The sequence below is a fragment of the Oncorhynchus gorbuscha genome, linkage group LG20 (genome assembly GCF_021184085.1).
Source record: "Oncorhynchus gorbuscha isolate QuinsamMale2020 ecotype Even-year linkage group LG20, OgorEven_v1.0, whole genome shotgun sequence".
Lineage (NCBI taxonomy): Eukaryota > Metazoa > Chordata > Actinopteri > Salmoniformes > Salmonidae > Oncorhynchus > Oncorhynchus gorbuscha.
In genome coordinates, this window is record NC_060192.1 from 2,159,905 (window position 1) to 2,178,498 (window position 18,594).

The window sequence follows — 18,594 nt, forward strand, 5'->3', positions numbered from 1 at the left end:
GAAAATGTTGCCTGCTGAATGCTAGGCTTAATGCTATGCTAGCTATCAATACTCTTGGTTGATAGCTATGGTTGAAAAGCATATTTTGAAAATCTGAGATGACAGTGTTGTTAACAAAAGGCTAAGCTTGTGAGTGAATATATTAATTTCATTTCATTTGCGATTTTCATGAATAGTTAACGTTGCGTTATGGTAATGAGCTTGAGGCTATAATTAATTAAAATAATTAAGCCTTCCCCATTTCTCCTTCTCCCAAATCCAGTCAGCTGATGTTCTGAAAGAGCTGCACAATCTGGACCCTTTCTTTCTAAAATGGTCTGGCAAAATTTTTGCAACCCCTATTACTAGCCTGTTCAACCTCTCTTTCGTGTCGTCTGAGATTTCCAAAGATTGGAAAGCAGCTGCGGTCATCCCCCTCTTCAAAGGGGGGACACTCTTGACCCAAACTGCTAGAGACCTATACCTATCCTTCCCTGCCTTTCTAAGGTCTTCGAAAGCCAAGTGAACAAACAAATCACCGACCATTTTGAATCCCACCGTACCTTCTCTGCTTCGCAATCTAGTTTCCGAGCTGGTCATGGGTGCACCTCAGCCACGCTCAAGGTCCTAAATGATATCTTAACTGCCATCGATAAGAAACAATACTGTGCAGCCGTATTCATTGATCTGGCCAAGGCTTTCGACTCTGTCAATCACCACATCCTCATCGGCAGACTCGATAGCTTTGGTTTCTCAAAGGATTGCCTTGCCTGGTTCACCAACTACTTCTCTGATAGTTCAGTGTTTCAAATCGGTGGGCCTGTTGTCCAGGCCTCTGGCAGTCTCTATGGGGGTGCCTCAGGGTTCATTTATTGGACCGACTCTCTTCTCTGTATACATCAATGATGTCGCTCTGGCTGCTGGTGATTCTCTGATCCACCTCTACACAGACGACTCCATTCTGTATACCTCTGGCCCTTCTTCTGACACTGTGTTAACAACCCTCCAGACGAGCTTCAATGCCATTCAACTCTCCTTCTGTGGCCTCCAATTGCTCTTAAATACAAGTAAAACTGAATGCATGCTCTTCAACCGATCGCTACCTGCCCGCGTGCCCAACATCACTACTCTGGATGGTTCTGACTTAGAATATGTGGACAACTACAAATACCTTGGTGTCTGGTTAGACTGTAAACTCTCCTTCCAGACTCACATCAAACATCTCCAATCCAAAGTTAAATCTAGAATTGGCTTCCTATTTCGCAACAAAGCATCCTTCACTCATGCTGCCAAACATACCCTCCTCGTAAAACTGACCATCCTACCAATCCTCGACTTCGGCGATGTCATTTACAAAAGAGCCTCCAACACTCTACTCAATAAATTGGATGCAGTCTATCACAGTGCAATCCGTTTTGCCACCAAAGCCCCATATACTACCCACCACTGCGACCTGTATGCTCTCCGTTGGCTGGCCCTCGCTTCATACTCGTCGCCAAACCCACTGGCTCCAGGTCATTTACAAGACCCTGCTAGGTAAAGTCCCCCCTTATCTCAGCTCGCTGGTCACCATAGCAGCACCCACCTGTAGCACGCGCTCCAGCAGGTATATCTCTGGTTACCCCCAAAACCAATTCTTCCTTTGGCCGCCTCTCCTTCCAGTTCTCTGCTGCCAATGACTGGAACAAACTACAAAAATCTCTGAAACTGGAAACACTTATCTCCCTCACTAGCTTTAAGCACCAGCTGTCAGAGCAGCTCACAGATTACTGCACCTGTACATAGCCCATCTATAATTGATCCCAAACAGCTACCTCTTCCCCTACTGTATTTATTTATTTTTCTCCTTTGCACCCCATTATCTCTATCTCTACTTTGCACATTCTTCCACTGCAAATCTACCATTCCAGTGTTTTACTTGCTATATTGTATTTACTTCGCCACCATGGCCTTTTTTTTGCCTTTACCTCCCTTATCTCACCTCATTTGCTCACATTGTATATAGACTTATGTTTCTACTGTATTATTGACTGTATGTTTGTTTTACTCCACGTGTAACTCTGTGTTGTTGTATGTGTCGAAATGCTTTGCTTTATCTCGGCCAGGTCGCAATTGTAAATGAGAACTTGTTCTCAACTTGCCTACCTGGTTAAATAAAGGTGAAATAAATACAAATATTTTAAAAATGCAGGCAAATGTGTGCAAGACGGTATTGAATGCGTCACTGTCAATCCCCTTTCATTACACATATTTCTTTACCTGGTTAGATAAAGGTGAAATAATATATTTATTTATATATTATTATTATTATTATTATTATATTTATTTTTCTATTTATTTTAAAATAAATGTTAAAAAGGCCACAATATTGCTCCTTAACCTAAGAATAATTTTAAAAAGTAGAATGTTAACGAGATCAATCATTTTATTTTGGCACTTATCTTTTTACATAAAAAATGTGTTAAAGAGCATATCTTTATCTGAGCAATTGTATTAGTAGAAAATAATATCATTTTGAGCATACAATATACAGTAGCTCAGTATTTGTGTTATTTATTTCATACAGTCTATTTTTTGCTCATCGTTACCAAGGGTGACAATCATTTCTGACATGACTGCATAAATAGAGAGAGAAAGAGATGGGGAGAAAAAACTTCCGAATTCCAGAAAAGACTCAACAATAATGGGTAGGTCTCTCAAGCAGACAGGTTGACAGTTTATACGGAAATATATTCAACCCCCCAACCTGTCCGTCCGCACCCCTCCAAACCCATCCTGGGCTTTTAAAATTCCACAGGGTTGCATTCTTGAAGTAGGAAAAGTGCTGTAGAAGCATAATGATGAGAGAGAGAGAAACACACACACACACACACACACACACACACACACACACACACACACACACACACACACACACACACACACACACACACACACACACACACACACACACACACACACACACACACACACACACACACACACACACACACACACACACACACACACACACACACACACACAAACAAACAGATGAGAGAAAGATGCTCTGGTCTTCCAAGGTGGGACACCATCACTCTGACCTGGCAGGGGGTGTGGCACAATGCAGTACTACTACACACTGGGGCTGCATCACATCTGCATTCCAGCTGGAGGCGTGTGTGTGTGTGTGGTGGGTAGATGAGGGTGGTGGTGGTGATGTGCGTGTGTGATTCATATGAATAAGGCAATCATAATGAGCTTCCTCCGCTCCAGGTGACAGAGAGAGCCATGCAGTGAGATGAAACCACTCTAAATGCTGAGACAGAAAGAGAGAGAGAGAGAGAGAGAGGAGAGAGAGAGAGGAGAGATTCTAGGCATGTGGTCAAGGCTATTAGGGTGACTAATGCTAGCTACAGGTTAGCGAGACAGGCTGATGTAGTCTTGTGCCTTGAGGAAGGTAATTTAAACTGTCAGAATGTACATACCAACGTGTGCATCAGTAATATGCAAGATACAGAAGCAAGCAGTGGTCCTGGGTGGCTCAGTTGGTAAGGCATAGCGTGTCTTGCAATGCCAGGATTATGGGTTCAACTCCTGCTGGGGCCATCCATACAAAAAATATATATTTTTATTTTTATTTATCTGTTATTTTACCAGGTAAATTGACTGAGAACACATTCTCATTTTCAGCAACGACCTGGGGAATAGTTACAGGGGAGAGGAGGGGGATGAATGAGACAATTGTAAACTGGGGATTATTAGGTGACGGTTTGAGGGCCAGATTGGGAATTTAGCCAGGACACCAGGGTTAACAACCCTACTCTTACGATAGGTGCCATGGGATCTTTAATGACCTCAGAGAGTCAGGACACCCGTTTAACGTCCCATCCGAAAGACAGCACCCTACACAGGGCAGTGTCCCCAATCACTGCCCTGGGGCATTGGGATATTTTTTTGACGAGAGGAAAGAGTTCTCCTACTGGCCCTCCGACACCACTTCCAGCAGCATCTGGTCTCTCATCCAGGGACTGACCAGGACCAACCCTGCTTAGGTTCAGAAGCAGTGGTATGCAGGGTGGTATGCTGCTGGCATATAAAGCATATGATAAATGAAATATATTACTATTATATTAATCTGGAAACCCAAAACTAAAATAGTGCACAATTGCTTCAGATACTCAATTAGGATCTAGGGGGAAATGTATGAGAAAATATACTGGAACGAGGAGCGGAAGCTGTACGGTAGCTCCACCCCCCTCCCTCCGCAAGTTTCTGACAAGTCTATGGCCAAGTGTTCCCTCCCCTTCTGATTTCTGAAAGGTGCGCACGCCTACTAAATCCTGCTTCGTTAAAATAGACAATGACGAAAAGCGTCACCAGAACAACTCGTTTCTTGCTAGTCGTTGCATCCCACAGGTCGTCTGTCCACGAGAGACGAGAGTTATAATATTAATCCTAGTTATCCTGATCATAATAGGTTATGATAATAACCGTAATAACTTCCCCTGTCAGCTACAGCAATGGGCATACTAACAAGAACACGCTTTGATGAACCATAATCCATATGGGATAATATACACATTCTGCATTGACATGGATCACTGTCAAGAAAACTGCTACCAGAACATCAAAGTCATTGTTTGAAATGTAAAAAATAATAGCACAATTATTTGGTGTCACGCATCATGCCATTACATAGTAATCCACTCCTACGCTCGGTTTACAGTGCATCCACTCACACGCCCACATGCATACACACTGATCTGCAAAAAGGCAAGCGTGCCAGACACTTGGTAAAAGATTAAGACACCAGGACCAGCCTAGGCACTTGGAATCAATTCTGGAGCTCTTTTGAGAGTGCAGACACAGGGAGAACGAGGTACAAACTGTGGTGAACAAAAGGAGAAAGGACCTTGAGAGGATTCAGAAAAGGAAAGCCATTTTCTTTACGGTTGTAGATGACGTGAAGTGCACTACTCTCGTGGTAATCAACTTGGTAATGTTCATGAGATGAACTCTGGAATGTTATTAGTGTAAAACAGGAAGAAACTACATCTCTCTCGATCTCTCTTCTGTCTATATATATATCTCTCTATAACCCATATTTAACTCCTCCTCTCCCTGTCCTTGCCTCTCCCTCTGTCTTTCTCTCTTCCTCTTTGCCTCCCTGAACACAGAGCTAACGCAGGCCTCTGGAATGTGTAACCGTCTGTCTTGATAGAAGACACACACAGTCCCACGCACACAGTCTCTCACACACACACACACACACACACACACACACACACACACACACACACACACACACACACACACACACACACACACACACACACACACACACACACACACACACACACACACACACACACACACACACACACACACACACACACACACACACAGACACACACACAGAAAGTCAAACACACACACACAGACACACACACAGACACACACACGCGCACACAGACAGACACACACACACACACAGTCTCACACACACACACACAGACACACACACAGACACACACACGCGCACACAGACACACACACACAGTCTCCTCCACTCCCATCGTGTTTTACTGCCGCTCCAATTAGCCACAACCAAAAAAAGATGATTCACTGACAACAGAAACAACGTGGCCCCTCTCTATGTGACCCCTCTCACTCTGCACCACCCGTTTGCCCCTCCTCTCTGTGATGGTTGTGACAGAACAGGATACCATTGCGATGGGGTCAAGGTGCGCCCAGACTACAGTGACTCAGATGGCTCTAATGAGGCGAGAGACAACAAAGACTACTGTGACCATGGAAACTAGGACCACAAGGACTACAGTGATGGTGAAACTAGGACCACAACCACTAATATGACCATAAAATGTGAAGCACAACCATGACTGTGACCATGAAATTAGGACCACAAAGACTACTGTAACCAAACAAAAATACACATTAAACCTTAAAGGGGGCACAATGACTACAAGAGGACGACACAGGCAACCTACCACCATGTACATTTACTTTTTTGTTGTGGGTAGATCAGTTTTAATATTGCAGACAGATTGTAACTTCCATCAATGTAATTGTCTGCATCATTTCCAACCCCCCATATATTTTGGGGGTAAATATACAGTATCAGTCAAAAATTTGAACCTACTCATTCCAGGGTTTTTCTTTATTCGCCTGGAATCTCTTCACCTGGAATACTATTCCAACAGTCTTGAAGGAGTTCCCTCATATGCTGAGCACTTGTTGGCTGCTTTTTCTTCCCTTGGTTTGGGATGAGTCAGCCCGCCATCTCAATTGGGTTGAGGTCGGGGGATTGTGGAGGCCAGGTCATCTGATGCAGCACTCCATCACTCTCCTTTTTGTTCAAATGGCCCTTACACAGCCTGGAGGTGTATTTTGGGTCATTGTCCTGTTGAAAAACAAATTATATTCCCACTAAGTGCAAACCAGATGGGATGGTGTATCGCTGCAGAATGCTGTGGTAGCCATGCTGGTTAAGTGTGCCTTGAGTTCTAAATAAATCACAGACAGTGTCGCCAGCAAAGCACCCCCACACCATCACACCTCCTCCTTCACGCTTCACGGTGGGAACCACACATGCGGAGATCATCCGTTCACCTCCTCTGCGTCTCAAAAAGATACGGTGGTTGGAACCAAAAATCTTGACTCATCAGACCAAAGAACAGATTTCCACCAGTCTAATGTCCATTGCTCGTGTTTCTTGGTCCAAGAAAGTCTCTTCTTCTTATTGGTGTCCTTTAGTAGTGGTTTCTTCACAGCAATTCAACCATGAAGGCCTGATTCACGCAGTCTCCTCTGAACAGTTGATGTTGAGATGTGTCTGTTACTTGAACTCTGTGAAGAATTTATTTGGGCTGCAACTTATCCTCTGCAGCAGAGGTAACACCAGGTCTTGTATTCCTGTGGCGGTCCTCATTTTTGTCCAAACTTTTGACTGGTACTGCGTATGTATATATACATACAGTGCATTGCGAAAGTATTCGGCCCCCTTGAACTTTGCGACCTTTTGTCACATTTCAGGCTTCATTTCAGGCACGCCCAATTTTTCAGTTTTTGATTTGTTAAAAAAGTTTGAAATATCCAATAAATGTCGTTCCACTTCATGATTGTGTCCCACTTGTTGTTGATTCTTCACAAAAAAATACAGTTTTATATCTTTATGTTTGAAGCCTGAAATGTGGCAAAAGGTCGCAAAGTTCAAGGGGGCCGAATACTTTCGCAAGGAACTGTACATATCTTATATGATTATATTATCATATATTATCATTTAAATATATTTTATCATATATTTTCCTTTATTATTTTTTCGCAAACCCTACCACCGCTCCCCTAATTGGAGTACACAACATTTAGGCTTTTACATCCAGCTTATACACACTCTATGACTATATGTTAATTTACTGCTACATAACCATGCCCATACAAAACAAACCACACTACATTAACCCGGGCTGTCCCCTAACCCACAAAATCTTGGTTGACTGAAAGTCATCTGTTGTTTCGAACAATTGATTACTCAAAACTTGTAAACATTTGTTTTTCCATATATAGACACACCCTCCCTTTCCTTTTGTTTTAATTAAAATCAACTACGTGCTTAGGGTCGTTATCCTGCTGGAAGGTGAACCTTCACCCCAGTCTGAGGTCCTGAACACTCTGGAGCAGGTTTTCATCAAGGATCTCTCTGTACTTTGGTCTGTTCATCTTTCTCTCGATTCTGACAAGTCTCCCTGTTGCTCGTGCTGAAAGACATCCCCACAGCATGCTGCTGCCACCACCATGCTTCACCAGAGGGATAGTGCCAGGTTTCCTCCAGACGTGACGCTTGGCATTCAGGCCAAAGAGTTCAATCTTGGTTTCATCAGACCAGAGAATCTTGTTTCTCATGGTCTGAGAGTCTTTAGGTGCCTTTTGGAAAACTTCAAATGGGCTGTCATGTGCCTTTTACTGAGGAGTGGCATCCGTCTGGCCACTCTACCATAAAGGCATGATTGGTGGAGTGCTGCAGAGATGGTTGTCCTTCTGGAAGGTTTTCCCATCTCCACAGAGGAACTCTGGAACTCAATCTGAGCGACCATCGGGTACTTGGTGGTTCCATATTTCTTCCATTTATGAATGATAGAGGCCACTGTGTTCTTGTGGACCTTTAATGCTGCCGACTCCTTTAATGCTCCTGTCTCTGAGCTCTACGGACAATTCCTCCTGGCTTGGTTTTTGCTCTGACATGCACTGTCAACTGTGGGGCATTATATAAACAGGTGTGTGCCTTTCCAAATCATGTCCAATCAATTGAATTTACCACGGTGGACTCCAATCCAGTTGTAGAAAATTCACACGGATGATCAATGGAAACAGGATGCCCCTGAGTTCAGTTTAGAGTCTTATAGCAAAGGGTCTGAATAGTTATGTAAATGAGGTATTTCTGTTTAGTTTTTTTTATAAATGTGCAAAATGTATAAAAACCTGTTTGTAGATTCCTGAGGATTTGTTTTTATTTTATCAATGTTAGAGTCAAGGGGTCTGAATACTTTCTGAAGGCACTCTATATGCCTACATTAGTGGCCAGGCCAGGTAGCCTATAGGCCTACTTCCATGTTTCTCCTAAGTATAGCATAGGAGGTGTACTCTGCAAACAATGTGTCCACTCCGACAATGAGAACAGGAAGGCTGGAATAATATAGAATGCATTAAAATAGGTGACCATAACCAAAGTAACAAACATTGTAGATTAGAAATCATAGGAATTAACGGTAAATGTACTACTGGTGATATATGTTACAGGGAATTGGTCGACACTAACAATTAAACGCAAACAATTCACACGAAGAAGTTATGAAACACAGAATCTGCACAAATTGGCAGAAGAGAGTGCATTCTGGAGTGAGAAGTGCATTGTGCATCTGGGTGCATGGTCAATCCGATGTTTGCATTGGCCATGCAGCATTTACGGTGATACGGCCTCAACAGACGTCAGGGCATTCATACTTCTTGCGCTTCACGGAGCAGTGCAGATCTGTTGTCAAGGAAGTGAGTTTGTATTTATACAAAGGGTGTACCGCCCCCGGCTACCGTCAACCAATCATGTCAATACGGAGATATACAGAGCCCTCTACATTGTTACAACATTTGGGAGGCGCATGACGATGTGGTACGGGACTCGAATTCGCCTCTGTATGCCTCTAGAGGCTCCACAATTGTGTCACACCCTCCATATGGAGCCTCCGACCACCTTTTAAAATCAAGCAAAAATGGGCTTTTAGTCTAGGCCTCCGCAATGGATTAGTTCACTGAGATGGCCGCATATATATATACTTGCTACTGCTTGACTTTAACAATCTCCGTCGACCAACAGCCGAACGACCAAACAATCGACCAGTCTACTAATTGGGGCCCTAACCCGATTACATGTTGCCAATAAAGCTACACATGCCATTTACCACCAGCTCGGTGGCCTTGTAGTTAGAGTGTCCGTCCTGCGATTGGAAGGTTTGGGGTTTTATTCCCCTGGTCGAGTCCTACCAAAGACTCTAGAAATGGGACTTGATTCCTCTCTGCTAGGCAGTCAGCATTAAGGAGATGGATTGTGGGTAAGGCCCTGCAATAGGCAAGCATCCTGTCCAGGGGATGTACATTTAGCTGCCTCATGCTACAGAAACAGGCGAGATGGGCTCCTGCACTATTTTGGCTTGAACAAGTCTACTCACTTTATGCCATTTACCAGAGGCTTTTATTCAAAGCTAGATCACACTACATTCAGACAAAGCTGCCATCAGTTCAAGGGAGATAAAGTCCTCTGTACATCATGCGGTCGGCATGTGACCACTGTGCCAAGGAGGATTATGGGGGACATAAAGTAAAACATGACACAGCAGAGGTGATTAGAGATGGTTCTAGTTAGCCGGCAGTCGTTAGATTGCCAGAAGAGAGGGAGTGAGAGACAGAGAGAGAGAGAGAGTGAGATAGAGAGATAGAGAGACAGAGAAATAAAAGAGAGCGAGTATTAAAATCAACTGGCGTGAAATGAAGATTGCCACATTATTAATGGTGGGAACCACCCCCGCTCACTAGAACAGCAGCATCTAGCCTGACTGGGGATGCGTCCCAAATGACAAACTTTTCTTTATATAGTGCACACTCATTTTAATCAGGGCCCATACAGCTCTGGTCCAAAGTAGTGCACTACATAGGTTTGGTACAGCGTGTCGCCGCATCTCCTCATTATCAGATGATCATCAGCTGCTGTCAAACACACTTGGATTTGAAAAGATGATTATTTTTCCTCTCTCACACTCCATTCCACAACATCAGCTGCCTGGGGCTGAGGAGAGGGGTAGGGGGTCGGGGGACAGAGTAGCGCTCATTGCACCATTAAGCAGAGCAGCGTTCCCGTGGAGAGGACAAACAGCCATAAATCGGCAAGGTTAACGCTGGGTTACGAGAACACACAATGTACAGAATGGAGTGGGGCTTGTGCTCTTATTTCATTAGGCCACTGTATTGTTCCTCCCCCTACATCCATACTAAGTACACACACACACACACACACACACACACACACACACACACACACACACACACACACACACACACACACACACACACACACACACACACACACACACACACACACACACACACACACACACACACACACACACACACACACGCGCGCACACACATCCAGCCTCCACACAATGCACTTGGTGTGATGTGCCATTATCACCGGGACTGACTCAGAGGCTGGATGTGTGACCAAGACATAAGCAAGGTGTCAAAACCATCTGCCTGCTTTACAATTCTCATGTGATCCCAAATGCAAATGAGAAAAAGCATATCCCGAGGCCGCATTCGTTGTAGCTGGGGACTTTAACAAAGGACATTTAAAGAAAATTCTCCCAAAATTCCACAAACACATCTCTTGCCCTACTCGCGAGAGAAATACTACATTGTTATTCTCCATTCCAAGGCGCTACAAAACCCTGTGCAACTGTGTCCTAGATTTCCTAACGAACCGACCCCAGGTTGTGAGGGTTGGAAACAACACTGGGGCACTCCAGGGGTAAGTGCTAAGCCCCCTCCTGTACTCCCTGTTCACCCATTAATGTGTGGCCATGCACAACTCCAACTCAATCATCAAGTTTGCTGATGTCACGACAGTGGTAGGCCTGATTACCAACAACAACCAGACAGCCTACAGGGAGGAGGGTAGGGCCCTGATTACCAACAACAACCAGACAGCCTACAGAGAGGAGGTTAGTGCCCTGGCGGAGTGGTGCCAGGAAAATAACTTCTCTCTCACAGCTTCTATCACCAGGCCATCAGACTGTTGAACAGCTTCTATCACCAGGCCATCAGACTGTTGAACAGCTTCTATCACCAGGCCATCAGACTGTTGAACAGCTTCTATCACCAGGCCATCAGACTGTTGAACAGCTTCTATCACCAGGTCATCAGACTGTTGAACAGCTTCTATCACCAGGCCATCAGACTTTTGAACAGCTTCTATCACCAGGCCATCAGACTGTTGAACAGCTTCTATCACCAGGCCATCAGACTTTTGAACAGCTTCTATCACCAGGCCATCAGACTGTTGAACAGCTTCTATCATCAGGCCATCAGACTGTTGAACAGCTTCTATCACCAGGCCATCAGACTGTTGAACAGCTTCTATCACCAGGCCATGTCACAGCCATCACTAGCCGTCTACCAGGTGATGCACAATCACTCACTCATACCAAACATACACACACAAGCTAGCAAACAAACACCTCATACTCACAAACACACACACATACACACACACACATTCTCATATTCAAACACGCAGCCAATGCTGCTGTACCATGTCATTGAACCACTGAAGACTTTAAATACTGTATTCCCGACATACAGTACCAGTCAAAAGTTCGGACACTACTCATTCAAGGGTTTTTCTTTATTTGTACTATTTTCTACATTGTAGACTAATAATCAAAACATCAATACTCTGAAATAAAACATATGGAATCATGTAGTAACCAAAAAAGTGTCAAACAAATCAAAATAGATTTTAGATCTTAGATTCTTCAAAGAAGCCAACCTTTCCCCTGATGACAGCATTGCACACTCTTGGCAGCCTCTCAACCAGCTTCACCAGGAATACCTTTCTAACAGTCTTGAAGGAGTTCCCACATATGCTGAGCACTTGTTGGCTGCTTTTCCTTCACTCTGTAGTCCAACTCATCCCAAACCATCTCAATTGGGTTGAGATCAGGTTGTAGCGGTATTTATTAGAGGGGTAAAGAAAGATTTTGTTCGGGCGCCAGGCAGGTATTAACCATGCTGAAAGGAAAAGAGTAGAATAGAGAGAGTACCACTACCAGACCCACACACATCAGCAGAAGAGACTGTCTAGAGTGTAGCCTGTTTACCAGATAGCCAGTGGAGAGAAAAGAGAATAAACACCATATAAAATCCACATCACAGCACAGGGGTAACCCCAACAAGAATACCCCATACAATAATACTAATACTAATAATGGCAGAGCAATTCAACAGCAACTTCATACAAGAACGAACCCAGTCATCAACATAGGATTTGCAATAATCTGTATTATTTTCTAGTGGGTGAGTGCAGAGGGTATGAAGGTGGGGGGTGTTCATTGACACAACAAAGGCCTTAAAGATGTCCACAGTCTTCTCGGCCACATGTCATTAGTACACCCCACCTCAATACAGTTCACATAATATACAACTTGCAAGTAACCTACTAAAATGTCCATCTAAATACTTCTGGCAGGGAAATAATAGTCCAGCTCTAATGAACTTCAATGGGCAGTGCATTTAACAAATAGAGAGTCTGTTGCAGGGTAAAGCACTGGAATGAGAGCGAAGAGAAAGAGAGAGAAAAATATCAATCTTAGCTGTGGTCTTCAGGCCTGCCGGTGTCTGACTGTCCGATGGTTTGTTGGTTTGTTTGTTAAAGCTTCGCAACAATGTTGCTACTAATCCATGCGATCCATAACGGGCGCGGTCCCAAACAAAAACAACCACGATCTAAAGTGATCACACCGATGATTGAGTTAAATACTTTATAAACTACAAACGCTGAAAACAAACAAAACTTCTGCAGCACAGCACACACAATCAAACTGTAGCGCCACCCAAGAGTTCCTCCCCAAAGAACTGAACGAGCTCTCTCTATTTCCTCCTTCCTTACTGCTCATGCGCTCTTAAAGCACGGTGAAGGCTCCGAGCAGATTTCGCCACAAGGTGATTGTGGAGGTCAGGTCATCTGATACAGCACTCCATCACTCTCTTTTTTTGGTCTAAAAGCCCTTACACAGCCTTATATGTTTTGGGTCATTGTCTTGATTCGTTTTTTTTTCTTGATTCGTTTTCAAACTTTTTTGGTTCCTACCTGATTCCATATCTGTTATTTCATAGTTTTGATGTTTGATTATTATTATACAAAGTAGAAAATAGTGAAAATAAAGAAAAACCCTTGAATGAGTAGATGTGTCCAAACTTTTGGCTGGTACTGTAGCTCATTCTAAAATGTATACTACTGTACTTAGTTTTTTAATGACACCTTATACACACCACATATTTATTTATATACTGTATTCTTGGCATAGCTCACTCTAATATATCTACTGCTGTACATATCCTTCTTATATCTTGTGTAAATTAATCCGGTGTATAGAAACAGGATACACCTGGGCTCAATTTCGAGTCTCATAGAAAAAGGGTCTAAATACTTATGTAAATCAGGTTTGATATTTTTTATGTATAAAAATTTCCAAAAAACTGTTTTCACTTTGTCATCACGTGGTATTGTGTGTCGATTGATGAGGAAAGTGTTTTATTTAATCAATTTTAGAATAAGGCTGTAACGTAACAAAATATGGAAAAGGGGAAGGGGTCTGAATAGTTTCTGAATGCCCTGTACATATGTATATATTACATTATGATTACTGTTACAGTGCTATTTGGGTTGTTAATTGGATTCAACCCAACATTCTTACTTTCTTTATATTTCAAATATTTGTGTACTTGTTTGACATTTTACTGCATTGCTAGGAGCTAGTTGCATAAGCATTTCACTGCATCCACTATAACATCTGCTAAACTGTGTACGAGGCCAATAAATGTTGATTTGAGAGAGACAGAGAGAGACAGAGGGGAGAGTGAGCAATAGAAATTAAGACCAAAATCATTTTTCTTCCAAAAAAGGTCCAGTTGCCAGGACAACAAATTCCATCTACAGTAGACACCGTTGCCCTAGAGCACACAAAGAATGCACCACAGGTAACTTCCACAAGGCTGTGAACCATCTAAGAGACAAGGCAAGCTCGGGCCTTCTATGCCATCAAAAGTAACATGAAACTCAACCTCCCAATTAGGGAAACACTTCAATCAGTTGTAGAACCCATTGCCCTCTACGGTTGTGTCTCACCAACCAAGAATTCACAAAATGGGACAAACGTCCAATGGAGACATGCAGAATTCTGCAAAAAAATATACGATGCAAATCCCCAAACAATGCATGCAGAATTAAGAATAAACCAGCTGCCTGCAGAAAAGAGCTGTTCAATTCTACAACCACTTAGAAGGAAGTGATGCCCACACATTCCTCCACAAAGCCCTCATCCACAGAGAGAAAAAGTCCCCTCAGCCAGCTGGTTCTGGGGCTTTGTTCACAAACACAAACAGAACCCCAGGACAGCAACACAATAAACCCAGACAAATTTATGAAAGACCAAAAAGAGAACTGTTTGACACTGGAAAGAATCAACCAAAAAAATAAAACAGAGCAAGTTGGAACGTTATCTGGCCTTTAACAGAGAGTACACCGCACCGTGGCAGAACACCTGAGCACTGTGACTGACCCCAAATTATGAACATCCTTGAGTATGCACAGAGTCGGTGAGCACAGCCTTGCTATTGAGAAAGGTCGCCATAGGCAGACCTGGCTCTCAAGAGAAGACAAGTTATGCGCCGACTGTCCACTAAAGGAGGTGGAAACTGAGCTGCACTCCCTGACCTCCTGCCAAATGTATGACCATATTAGAGACCCATATCTCCCACAGATCACACAGACGCACAAAGAATTTGAAAAAATATCAAACATTAATAAACCCCATATCTGTTAGGAGAAATACTGCAGTGTGCCATCACAGCATAAAGAGGTGTGGCCCGTTGCCATGAGAAAGGGGCAACCAGTGCAGCACAAACAACATTGTAAATACCACCAATATTTATCTGTGTATTTACCTTCCCCAACTATTCGTACATTGATAAAAACACTGCATAGCTAATTATATAACACTTTCAATATCTTCATCTTTTTCAAATCTTTTGTTGATGTTGTTGAATTTGATCCTTCTCCCTTTTGTCGATTGTTAATTTCATTTGCTTTCCATTTGCTTTGTTCCCCCATGCCAATAAAGCCCCTTTGAATGAAACTGAATCGAGAGAGATAGAGAGAAATGGGAGAGAGCAAGGGGAGAGGGAGGAAAGAGATATATAAAGGGGAGAGAGAGGGGGAATACAAGGAGGGAGAGAGAAAGGGGAGAGAGAGGGGGAATACAAGGAGGGAGAGAGAAAGGGGAGAGAAAGAAATTGAGGGGATAGGAAGTGACAGACGCACTAAAAGCCAGGTGAATCTGGTCCAGCTGCAGCGTTGATCCACACAGGTTGAGCTGCTTAGCATTATGAGAAAACAGGCAAACTGAGAGGTTTTATGAAGAGGAACAAGAGGAGGAGCATGGAGATGAAAAGGGAGGGAAAGGGGGGGGTATTGGTGCTGGAATATGTAGGGGGCTGCATATGCTGCTATCCTTGACACATTGTTGGCACCTCAGCGTACTTATGGACAAGGTGCCAGGATTTGAGGCAAAAAAGGAAAAAGACAGAATGCAGCAGAGGGAAATCTAAACTGCCATCTGCTAGTCCTGGTTCTCCAACACAAGCTGGTCTTTATTCAAACTGTCTAGGCAAGGGCTGCAATATTCCCATAACTCCCCACAAAATGACCAGGTTCCCTGGTAATCAGAAGGGAATAAAAGGAAAACCTGAGCATTTTTTGGAAAGTTACCAGCATTTTGCAATCCCAGTCTAGACAAAACCACATTTAAGTAATTCAGCTTTCCAACTCAAGATTGTGTGGAGCCAGGACCCAGGGAATTGCATGGACGTGTGTGTGTGTCTGTGTAACAATCTGTGCACATACACACGTAGTGGCACAGCAGACAGGTACACTCCCTCCAGATCTCCTGTGATGTTTGCTACTCAGTCATGTAGAACCCAAACTGACAAAACAAACCCCTACAGTAGCTCTCTCCATTCATGCTTTCTCTACACTGTCATGCTCCAGCTCACTGCATACCAGATAGAATACACAGAGATAGAAAGAAAGTGTGTGATGTGTCAGCTAAGAAAAGGTGAAGCAGTGTTGTGAGTGTAGGGTTGCACATTTCCCAAAACTTTCCCCAGGATTCCCGGATTTCCTGCTTATTCCCCGTCTGATTCTAAGGAATCTTTTGACCAGGATTTTGGGGGGAATTTTAAGAAAGTTACTGGATTTTTGCTAACCTATTCATATTTGAGTTAAGAATACTTCAAGTGATATGTGGTTGGAGAAAGTGCAAAAGAGAGAGAGAGAAGAAAGAAGTAGAGCGAGGGAAAGAAAGAGAGAGAGAGAGAGAGAGAGAGAGAGAGAGAGAGAGAGAGAGAGAGAGAGAGAGAGAGAGAAGAAAGAAGTAGAGCGAGGGAAAGAAAGAGAGAGAGAGAGAGAGAGAGAGAGAGAGAGAGAGAGAGAGAGAGAGAGAGAGAGAGAGAGAGAGAGAAGAAAGAAGTAGAGCGAGGGAAAGAAAGAGAGAGAGAGAGAGAGAGAGAGAGAGAGAGAAAGAGAAGAGAGAGAGAGAGAGAGAGAGAGAGAGAGAGAGAGAGAGAGAGAGAGAGAGAGAGAGAGAGAGAAGAAAGAAGTAGAGCGAGGGAAAGAAAGAGAGAGAGAGAGAGAAAGAGAGAGAGAGAGAGAGAGAGAGAGAGAGAGAGAGAGAGAGAGAGAGAGAGAGAGAGAGAAGAAGAAGAAAGAAGAGAGCGAGGGAAAGAAAGAAAGAGAGAGAGAGAGAGAGAGAGAGAGAAAGAAGAGAGCAAGAGAAAGAAAGAGAGAGAGAGAGAGAGAGAGAGAGAGAGAGAGAGAGAGAGAGAGAGAGAGAGAGAGAGAGAGAGAGAGAGAGAGAAGAAAGAAGTAGAGCGAGGGAAAGAGAAGAGAGAGAGAGAGAGAGAGAGAGAGAGAGAGAGAGAGAGAGAAGAAAGAAGTAGAGCGAGGGAAAGAAAGAGAGAGAGAGAGAGAGAGAGAGAGAGAGAGAGAAGAAAGAAGTAGAGCAAGAGAAAGAAAGAGAGAGAGAGAGAGAGAGAGAGAGAGAGAGAGAGAGAGAGAGAGAGAGAAAGAAGAGAGAGAGAGAGAGAGAAGAAAGAAGTAGAGCGAGGGAAAGAAAGAGAGAGTGCTCACGTTGTAGAGGATGTCCACCCATCCCTCCATGGTGATGCACTGGAAGACGGTGAGCACGGCGAACAGGATGTTGTCAAAGTTGGTGATGCCGTAGTTGGGGCCGATCCAGTACTCTGTACACTCTGTACCGTTAGGACACATCCTGGATGGGGCCTCCGTGCCACAGGGGAACGCTGCCGCACGCTCACCTGGATGGGGGAGATGAGATGGTAGAGGGAGGGGGAGGGAGGGAGGGAGGGAGAGAGAGTAGGTGGGGGGAGGGAGGGATGGAGGGAGGGAGAGGAGGTGGGGGGAGGGAGGGAGGGGGAGGGAGGGAGGGAGAGGAGGTGGGGGAGGGAGAGGAGGTGGGGGGAGGGAGGGAGGGAGGGAGGGAGGGAGGGAGGGAGGGAGGGAGGGAGGGAGGGAGGGAGGGAGGGAGGGAGGGAGGGAGGGAGGGAGGGAGGGAGGGAGGGAGGGAGGGAGAGGAGGTGGGGGGAGGGAGGGAGCATTTGACTGGGCAAATAACCATCATCCGTAATTCCATGACCGTCACAGTCTTAGTAATTACATTTAAAACATACACACTGGAAAATTATATTAGCTTAAAATACAACATACACATACAGTGCCTAGTGAAGGTCTACACAGCCCTTGCACATTTTTCTGTGTTGAAATATAATCCGCACATTTATTCAATTAGATTAAATTCCTTACGGATGTTCACAATCCACATTTCCAAACTGAAAGAAAGTGTTAAATAAAAAATACCAAATTAAGATGTCTTGATGCATATGTTACCATCTCTGTTCCACCCCAGAGTTAATAAATATCAAATTAAGATGTCTTGATGCATATGTTACCATCTCTGTTCCACCCCAGAGTTAATAAATACCAAATTAAGATGTCTTGATGCATATGTTACCATCTCTGTTCCACCCCAGAGTTAATAAATACCAAATTAAGATGTCTTGATGCATATGTTACCATCTCTGTTCCACCCCAGAGTTAATAATTGGTGGAAGTACCTTTGGCAGCAGCCATTACAGCTGTGCATCATATTGAATAAGATTCTACCAACTTTGCATAACTTTTAGGGCAACATATATTTATAGTTTCTGTCAAAA

The 18,594-nt window shown here is 43.8% G+C and overlaps 1 pseudogene; it reads right to left on the reverse strand.

Annotated features, from left to right (window-relative positions):
• LOC124006935 overlaps positions 1-18,594 on the reverse strand; it is a 230,217-nt pseudogene that overhangs the window by 124,557 nt on the left and 87,066 nt on the right.